Source organism: Acinonyx jubatus, chromosome B1 (genome assembly GCF_027475565.1).
Source record: "Acinonyx jubatus isolate Ajub_Pintada_27869175 chromosome B1, VMU_Ajub_asm_v1.0, whole genome shotgun sequence".
NCBI lineage: Eukaryota > Metazoa > Chordata > Mammalia > Carnivora > Felidae > Acinonyx > Acinonyx jubatus.
This window is the reverse complement of record NC_069382.1, coordinates 117419886-117430051: the sequence shown is the minus strand read 5'-3', so window position 1 is coordinate 117430051 and position 10166 is coordinate 117419886. Positions and strand designations below refer to the sequence as shown.

The 10166-nt window shown below is 37.9% G+C and overlaps 1 pseudogene; it reads left to right on the top strand.

Moving 5' to 3' along the window:
- Positions 1-7975: 7975 nt before the first annotated feature.
- Positions 7976-8242, top strand: LOC106984697 (60S ribosomal protein L37a-like; annotated as a pseudogene).
- The last annotated feature ends 1924 nt before the right edge of the window (positions 8243-10166 follow it).

Sequence of the window (10166 nt, the reverse complement as noted above, 5' to 3'; positions counted from 1 at the left end):
TCTTCTGCTGGTCTATTTCCATGCTTCTGGTGGGTATCACTAATTTATTTATAGCATATATCCATTTACTTTCTCCTATTATTTTTAAGCCTATTCATAGCTAGATTTTTCCCTTTTAAAACACCAACTGCTAGCTCAGAGGCAAATTTGTATGAGTTAAGGAAAGACAACACTTCCTCAAAGAAAAAAATCATTTTTAATTAGTCAGGAGGATTTTCTAGAGCCTTCCAGGAAGCAGCCCCACTAGCTGTATGCCCACAGGTGCTGCCCTCCCAATATCTCAGGCATCACAGTGTGGCAACTCATATACTTCTGGCCTCACCCCCACTCCACCCTTCAGCAAGAAAGGTAGGAATGTGAGGGCCGGAATTCAAGTCTTAATGATCCTCTAGATGTACCTATAATGTAAATGATGCCTCCTTAGGTGTGATGCCATCGTGGAACACAAACCTGAGGACCCTTTTGCTACAGTGCTGCCTGAACAAGCCAAATACTTTAACATCAACTTGCCTTCTCTGGCCTTTCCACAACAGTGTGATCATCAGATAAAACACTTCAGTTCTGGATTGTTTGGGATCTATTTTGGCTTGCTTCCATCCTTTGTTATTTAAACAGTGAACCCGACCAAGTTAATTACTCATCCTAACTTCTCTATTTTGAAGCAGCCTAGATTTGTTTCTCTCCTTGCTTGAGTACTTTGTCCTAGAGCAAGAGTTGACAAACCTTTTTCAGCAAAGGACCAGAGAGCAAATAGCTTTGGTTTGCGGATTATACAGACTCTTGCAACTACTCAACTCTGCCATCATAGCTGAAAAGAAGCCACAGATACTACATACAAGAAGGAGCAGAACTGTGTTCCAATAAAACGTTATTTACAAAAATATGTGGTGGACCAGTTTGGGCCTATGGTCCATGGTTTCTGACTCTTGTCCTAGAGTGTTTTCAAAAAGGGTCATTATGTGGTGAGTCTTTTGAAGCATTGTGAACATGAGGCTTTTTTTTTCCCACACATTTCAATGATAATACAGCTGGAAAAAATTTTAGATTCAAATATCTTTTTATTCAGTATTCTAAAAATAGTGTTCCATTATCCAACATTGCAATTGCACAAACTGGTAACAATGAAATTCCTGTTAGATTGAGGCAATCAGCTTTTAATCTCTGGAAGCTATTGGAATTTTTCTTTTACACTTAGATGTTCTTACATGGCATCATAATATGCAGATGTATAAGTTATCATTTACCTATTTTTTTTCACACCACACGAAATCTGTCATTTCATTGCAGGAACATGTTTTGTTAGATTAAATAAATCTTACTCATTATGTTTTCAATTATTTTTTCTCTCTATTTATTGCTTGTCTTGCCATCTGAAATACCTTATTTTCCATAATTCTTAAATTTTTATCATATGGTCCGTATCTTTATCTCTTTCTGATGCTTCTTGAGAAAGTTCTTGGACCTCCTCTACTAGCTCTTTAGTTTATTTCCATTGTATCCATTAAGTTCTTTATTTAAGCTGTATTTTTCATACTAAATATTACCAATGAATTATCTCACAACTAATTTTTTTCTTATGTCCAATTTCCTATCTGCATTACTTATACATTTAAGTAACAGAAAATCTAAGTAATAGTGTCTTAAACAAATTAAACTGCTTACCTTTCTCAAACAGCAAAAGATTCAGAAGTGGTTACTGGCAGTTCAAAGTGTTAGGGGCAAAGTCTCTCCTCCCCTTATCTTTCCCTTATGGAAGGTATGTGGTGAATGCCCTCCAGCCATCTTGCAGCTGGTACTAAGAAGAAGGGAGGGCAAAAACAAGGAAGAAGAAAAGAAGCAATACATTTATAGGCAAACAAAGAGTTTCCCAGAAATCCTTAACACACTTCTTATATCTCATGATCTACCATTGTGTCACATATCCAACCAAAGTTCTGCAAGGCCATCTTGATGGTAGGTTTTGAATTCCCACACTCTTATAGTAGATGAAGACAAAGCAAAAGCTCGTTGGCAAGAACATTGAATGAGCCAACCTTCACTGTCTGCCACAATCCTCATTTCTCTGAGATTTTATTTGCTTATTCTAAATTTTTTGTTTGGTTCATGTATCTGTTTATCTAGTATACTTTTTTTTTTAACTTCATGGTGTTTTTAAACAATGTCAGACTTAAAGTGTCTTATTTTCTGCCTGGAAGGGAGCAGTGTTGGAGAGCTCAGCTAATGATGGATTCCTCCAAGGAGGGTGTGAGCCCAGGGTCTTTACTTAATGGAGAGGGGAAAGATACCCCCTCAGAATGGAAAGCCTCTGGTGTTAAGGACTACATTTCTGTCCTGGCACTGTTCCTTTGCAATAGTGGTTTCTCCCAGTTAAAATCGTGTCACCTTCTTCTTAGAAAGGAGAAAATTGGGAGGAATCCTTAGAGGGTGTCTGCATCTGTTTCTTTCCACCCCAGCTTGGTGTTCTTCACCTATCCATTGGTAATGCTGTCATTAGCAGCAAGCAAGCTAAAGACATGTTACATAGTTAACTCTCTGGAGTTGTTGAAAACCAGCAACCTTCCAATCTTAGAGAAAGTTAGACAGTGATGGAACAGGGAAAATTTTAAATCCACCAAGTTCACGGTTCTTACCAAGCTTCTATTGAAAAAATACTTGAATAAATCCTCTTTAGATTGTGGCAAGCTTTTAGTTAATTTTCAGAGTTCTGAAAAAGTCGATCTTGATAATTTTTGCACTGTCCTTGTTTATCAGGCAAAGAAAGAGTTTGCTCTTGTTGCTTTTATGGAGGAATGCATTTTTGGAGATCCATTTTTGGTCCAATTTTCTGGAAGTGCTTCTTACTACATCATTTTAAGAATAACTTTATATAAAAATAAATGTAAGTGTCACCAAGATAGAAATAATATATCATAACCTATTCTTCTCCCTGTCAAATATTATTAGCTTTGTGATTTGAAAATAGTAAAACAAAATAAAGTGATTTACCTATATTCAATAGTAGACATAAAAGGAAAACAAGAAAAACTACATGAGTCAATACATAATATAGAGTATAATAGCCATCTTTTGATTTTCATTTTCTTAGAACCTTTCAATTTGCTTTTACTAGTGTGCAAGTCATTTTAGAATTATTCAGATTCTATTCAAAATTATTACATCTTTGAGGCAAAAACATATTTCATACAAGTTTCCCCCACTATCTGAAAGGAGAGAATTCCTATGAAAATTTTCATAAGCTGAAATGGCATTAGGCACAGAAGCAATTACCATTAATTTATATGAAAAAAATATTCAAGCATCCTCAGACCCCAAAAATAAATTATCTTAGGATTTTCTGATAGGACACGTTTTGCTAAAGGATGCACAAAATAAATTGAAATAAAGCACAGATGCTCACGACACAGTTCAAAGCTATGGCAGCTTAAAGCTGAGATACTGAGTGCAGTTTCTGGGGAAGGGGCTAGGTGGGGCCACTCTTGCTGCTCTGGGTGAGGGCTGCCTCTGTAACCGCTCACTGCAAATATAACACTGAAGGCTATTCTTCACTTTTCACCTTTCTTTGTAAAAGGAGAAATCCTCTTTGGATTTTTTTCAGTGAAAACAAGTACTAATGTAGGTCTTTCATAAAAGCAAAGTGGCATAATGCAAACTTTTGAAGAGCAGGGAATAGCTGAATTAGATTCTAAATACTTAATGGGCACCTGAGTGGGGTGTTTGGTGAAGCTTCCAACTCTTGATTTTGGCTCAGGTCATGATCTCATGGTTTGTGAGATCAAACCCTGAGGGGGTCTTTGTACTGAGCATGGAGACTGCTTAGGATTCTCTCTATCTCCCTCTGCCCCTCTCCCCCCCCCATTCATTCTCTCTCTCCCTCTCTCAAAAATAATAATAATAATAATAATAATAATATTTTTTTAATATTCTAAATACTTAATATGGTAGACATGAAATGCATTTTTAAAAACGTTTTACCAACTGACAGTTGACAAAGGGAAGTGAGTGGGGGGTGAGCTAGATGGGTGATAGGTATTAAGGAGGACACTTGTTATGATGAGCACTGGGTATTGCATATAAGTGATGAATCACTGGATTCTGATCCTGAAACTTATATTACACTGTATATTAACTAACTAGAATTTAAATAAAAATTTGAAAAGAAAATAAACAAATAAACAAAATTAGTGGAGTACAAACAAAAATATGAAACAAAAACTCTTTACCTTCATTCTAAAAAGTATGGAGTTTTGGGACGCCTGGGTGGCTCAGTCAGTTAAGCATCCAACTCTTGATCTCAGCTCAGGTCATGGTCTCATGACTCACTGTACTTAACAAGTGACAACTTGAGCCTGTCAATTAAAGAGGAAGAAGCTAGGGGTGCCTTGGTGGCTCAGTTGGTTAGGTGTGTGACTTCAGCTCAGGTCATGATCTCATGGTTTGTGGGTTCAAACCCCACGTCAGGCTCTGTCCTGAAAACTCAGAGCTTGGAGCCTGCTTCTGATTCTGTGTTTCCCTCTCTCTTTGCCTCTTCTCTGCTCATGCTCTGTCTCTGTCTCAAAAATAAATACATATTTTTTTAAATTTTTAAATAAAAAAAATAAAGAGAAAGAAGCTCTTTGGTCCTCTAGCCTCTCATGCTGACTGCCATCAGAATCAGTGGGGTTGGGGCGCCTGGGAGGCTCAGTCGGTTGAACATCCAACTCTTGGTTTCGGCTCAGGTCATGATCTCATGGTTTGTGAGTTCAAGCCCCACATTAGGCTTTGCGCTGACAGCTGAGCCTGCTTGTGATTCTTTCTCTCTCTCTCTGTCTCTCTCTCTCTCTCTGCCCCTCCCTCCCCTGCTTTCTCTCGTGCGTGCATGCTCGTGCTCTCTCTCTCTCTCTCTCAAAAAAAAAAACAAAGAAACAAACAAAGAGTCAGTGGGGTTAAGTCATGTAAATTCACTCTTTCAGTGTCACGTCTGGTCTAATCCAGACTTCTTGGAAGGAATTACCAGATGCTCAGGAAGCCCAGAGGCACTTTGAGCAGGGATTCAGAGCAATCAGTAAGTTCACTGCTGAACTTGTGCTCCCTTCCCAGACTTTCCTATCACCCTAAGGAGAGGGCCACCCCAGGGACATAGAAGATGAGGGAGGGGAAGCCAACAGGAAATCAATCAACCTATTCTATAAAAATGTAATGCTTTATCTTTTCAAACTTGTGGAAGGTAAACGGGGACACATTTCATTCTAAAACAGAACACTGCTTTCAGGCGTCAGAATACATGTGGATTAAATGCTAATTAAGTGATTTCTTATTCCTGTCTAGTTCTCCCAGAGACCCATAAAATCCTTTTCTCTCCTTGACCTACTGTTAAAAACCTCTCCCCACACTCCCTTGTAAGAACTTAGGTATAAGTATGTAATTTTCAATAAGTCACTTGAAGTTGTACATACTCGGAAAAATGACATACTGTCTCATCCCCAATTGGCCCTGCTAGAAGCTTCTATCAAAGATACTTTTGATCCACTTTATGCTTCCTTCTTTTTTGGTGTTTGCCAGAAGACAGCAAACAACAGTGCATCATCACAGTGCAGAACACCTCTAACTCTGCCAACACGCCCAGTAATGAGGATGACCAATTGATAGGTCAACAAAATGGAGCCTTATATTTGAAATGTAAAAGGCATCTTAGAAACATGGAAACTTAAAGGATTCAAGATTCCTCTAAGATGGGCACAAGCACTTTTTAGAAAACATACCACATTATTATCCATTTTAATTACAAAATATTGGGGTGCCTGGGTGGTTCAGTTGGTTGGGCGTCTGACTTCGGCTCAGGTCATGATCTCATGGTCTGTGAGTCTGAGCCCCACGTCAGGCTCTGTACTGACAGCTCAGAGCCTGGAGCCTGTTTCAGATACTGTGTCTCCCTCTCTCTCTGACCCTCCCCTGTTCATGCTCTGTCTTTCTCTGTCTCAAAAATAAACATTTTAATTACAAAATAATAAATATTCACATTTTTATAAATTCTCCAAGTTTACATTTGTCCTACTTACAATGTGATAACTTGAGTGAGACATTTATTATAGTTTTATGGAGAGTGTATGTCATTACAGTTACTCACCAATGTAACTGCACACCAATGAATATGATTTCTTTGTGTGGAAGGAATATCATTGTCATTCCCTCTTCAAAAGAAAGACTTCAGGGAAATAATCAAAAGATCCATGTAATAGAGACCAATTATTTCTTAAAGCATTGAATTGATTCTAACCAATTTGGAAGAGAAACTACCTTAGAAATTCAAAGCTCCCTTGAAGCAAAAGTCAGGGAATAAATAAAGAAAAAAAAAATTTAATGAATGAATGAACAAAGAAACGTTAATTCTAATTCTAGGGCAAGGAGAAGTTTTTCCTTATTTTTAGCACACTAGTATTAAGAAGATCAATATTCTTGTCATTGCTTACAAGATGTAAAACCTTTAACCCTCAAATTCTTTGAAATGGAATTCGATCATCTTCTTTCTAAAATGGTCTTAGAGAAGCAAATACATGAATCCAGTGAATGAACACTCTCTCTTCTGGGCCTGGGAGTCTACTTATTTTTCACAAAACATAATTCAATTTTTACAATGTGATAATGCACTGCTTTTAATGACACTAGAATCAGTGTCTACATAGCTGTGTATCTCCTACACGAGTAAAATCTAAGCATTAGAAGTTATGACTTTAATAAATATCCAGTCAAATCTACTATCAAAGCCAAAAAAATTTGATGACACAAATTGGAAAAACCTGGAAAGATTAAATTATCCAATCAATCAAATTTTCTCCTATATACCACTTTTATGTTCAAGTGTTTCTTTCCTAAGACTCCTTGGAGAAAGATAGGTTGAAGAAAACCTAAATTCAGGATATAATTTTCTCCATTAAAAGGTAAAACTAAAAAAAGGGTCATATTTCAGCTAAAGGAAGATATTCAGTCTCATTTCAACAAACGTTTATAGTACAATTATCATGTATAAAACTCCAGGCAAGGGCACCATGAAGGGTAAAAATATGTACAGTATATGGCCCTGCTTCCCAAAAACCCTTGTGTGAGAGAAAGAGTCGTGTATAAGAACTCCATGGCATACGTAAAATATTGACAAAATATTTAGAGTATAAAAAAAGGAAGAAATTTTCTTCTGAGAATACCTAGGAAAAGATTCTTGCAAGTGGTAGTATCCAAAGTGAATCTCAAAGGATAAGCCAGCAATCAAATGTTAACACTGACATACAATTAAAACACAGCTCTGACAAGTATTGGTGTTTTCAAGCATAAGCTTCTAGAGGCAGGATTTTTTCCTAACACCTTGCCCAATACGATGCACAGATGTGAACTTAAGAAGTTACTTTGAAGATAATCATTTTCAATCATTTCCATCAAGTACCCAACTCCCTATTTTATACTTTCAAGTAGTAGCTAAAAGCAAATGGAAAATATTTTACTGTATGAATCCCCAGGTTGAAATAATCTTGTATAATGATTAAATCCACAGGATTTGGAGTGAAAGCTGAGTTCAAATCCTTTATATAACCTAGCCATTTGACCTTGGAAAGATGACTAAATAATTTCTATGTCCCAGTTTTCCCTTGTATTAAAAAAGTATTAAAAAATGGGATAGGATTTGCTTCATACCTTGTTGTAAATATAAAAGAAATAATATGTGTAATCTCATCCCTGCTTTACAGCTAATGATTTGTTAACATTTCTCCAAGCACATATATTTTATCACAATTTTTACACATTACCTGTGTTTGTGGTCTTATACTGGTTATATTTGTTATTTACCTTCCAGTTTATGGTTTCCTAATATAAGGAAATTATACACACGACACTCTGCAGAAGGTTGTAAGAGGCATTTCTGAAAGACACGTAATGAGAAGAGGAAACCAAGAGCTGCTTTTAAAGGAGTTCATTTGTCTCTCTGGGCTCAGAACTGGTTTCCAGTGACATGGCTAAATGCACCAAGAAAGTAGGAATTGTAGGTAAATACAGGACCCACTATGGTTCCTCCTTCAGAAAAAAAATGGTGAAGAAAACTGAAATAACCCAGCATACAGAGCACACTTTCTCCTTCTGTGGCAAAACCAAAATGAAAAGATGAGCTGTGGGGGTCTGACACTAGGGTGTAGCTGGTGGTGCCTGAGCCTATAACATCACTTCTGCTGTCACAGGAAAATCTGCCATCCGAAGGCTGAAGGAATTGAAAGGGCAGTAGAAGCTCCACCATTTGAAACATTGCTAGCTTATAATAAATGGGTTAATTTATGTAACAATAAATAAGGAAAGAAAGAAAGAAAGAAAGAAAGAAAGAAAAGAAAAAAGAGGAAGGAAGGAAGGAGGAAAGAAGGAAGGGAGTTCATTTGTGAGACAGAAGTAAAAATTAAAACAAAACCCAGCATGGTGGGCAAAAGATGCAGTGGTGCCATCAACCTAATGAGGAAGTACAAAGAAGTGTTGGACTATGTGGCACCAGTGATTTCAAAGGAAGCTGACAAGTCACACCCCCTACGGGACGATTCATAAGTCCCCACTCAAAACCAAGCCGTGAGAATGTCTCCTTTCCCAGAGCCCCTTAACTGTTCTGGTCCTCCTCCCCTTCAATTGCAAAAGCCTCAGGCTTTCTCCCTTAGAACCAGTCACCGGGGAAATGAATAGGCAAACAAACTTGAGATGAGATGTACTGTCCACCCAAGTCTGAAAATCTTGAATATTACAAACCTTCCTTGGTGAGCCAGTATCTCCCCCTTCTTTTGTTTGCCTTTAGGCAGAGTCTCTGTGACAGTTTATTTTTTCCCCCAAGAACATTTTGCAGCTGAAGGGAGGAGGGGAGTAAAGAGACCCCAAGATAACTGGTTGATACCTCCAAAGATAAACTTCTGTTTCGGAATAAAGAAAACATTCATAAATTTGCTTTTCTTTGCTTTTCTTGGTATCTCCACGTAACACTCTATTTACAGTGAAACATAGGTTATTGAGGTGATGAAGGGGAAAGTTATCCCAGATTGGAAGCTATGCTCCAAAGTCCATAGTCTCTTCTTCTTCCTAGGCACCCAGACTGGATTTCCCACTCCCCTCCAATTAGGTGAAGCCACTGAATATGAATGCCTGTGATCCAAGCCTGGCCCATAAAAACAAGCTAAGCCTCTCCTCTTCTGGCTTACTGAAATAGAAACACCCTCAGGATGAACTTGGAAGCCACTCCTTGAAGAAGGTAGGATTTCCATTAGCCTCAAGCCTAAGGATAAGTGGAGAACAGCATCTCTGACCTATTGACCCTTTAAGGCCTATGGCATGAGTCAGGAATATTCTTTTATTGTGCTTAAGCCATTACTCATTTGAGAGTATATTTGTGATAGCAGTTCACCTACCCTAAGTATAGAGAAGGACTAGAGTAAGAAAGCATATTGCAGTGTGTATGACCTTTACCTGTATAAAGCGGTGGTGGTTTGCTTTGGTTTTTACCCCTTTAATACCCATTTCACCTTTATGGCTCTATGCACTTTCAGAAACTGAGGGCCCAAGACCCAATACTATGTTTCTGTTATTTGTATCACTCAAGAAATTCCAAGAGTTTGGGGAACTTTTAAGCCAGGAACCTTGGATGATTTGGTCATCTGAATGACAAATATACATTTCTTATAAATCACAATATTTCACTACCATCTGAGTTACTCTGAGAAGGATATATATGTGGCTATAATTTAACTTCAGAAAACTTTTATGGAGGAAAAACTGCTGCAGGGGGAAAAAAAACATTGAGGTTTGGATAAGGGCAGAAATGGAGGACAGAAAGGAGAGGAAGAGGACCCATGTTTAGCACTCCAACCTGAGCTCCCAACAGCACCGTTAGGATTTCTTCCCAGTGGCAGAGGAACTGACACCCAAGTCTTCTATTCTCTTCCAATATATCTCTGGGCTATGTCTTAGCAGAAAAAAAAAAAAAAAACAAGTTGCACAAACAAGAGTTCAGGAATCTAGTTCCATTTTAATTACTTACTATTTGTATGACCTTAAACAAATTTGTCTGTGCCTCTGTGCTCTTTGTGATACTGGTGTCGTATGGCCAAGACTGCCTGTCTTATAGAATCAAATGGGTCAGTGAACACAAAACCCCTTGGAAATACGGAAGGAGCAATTCA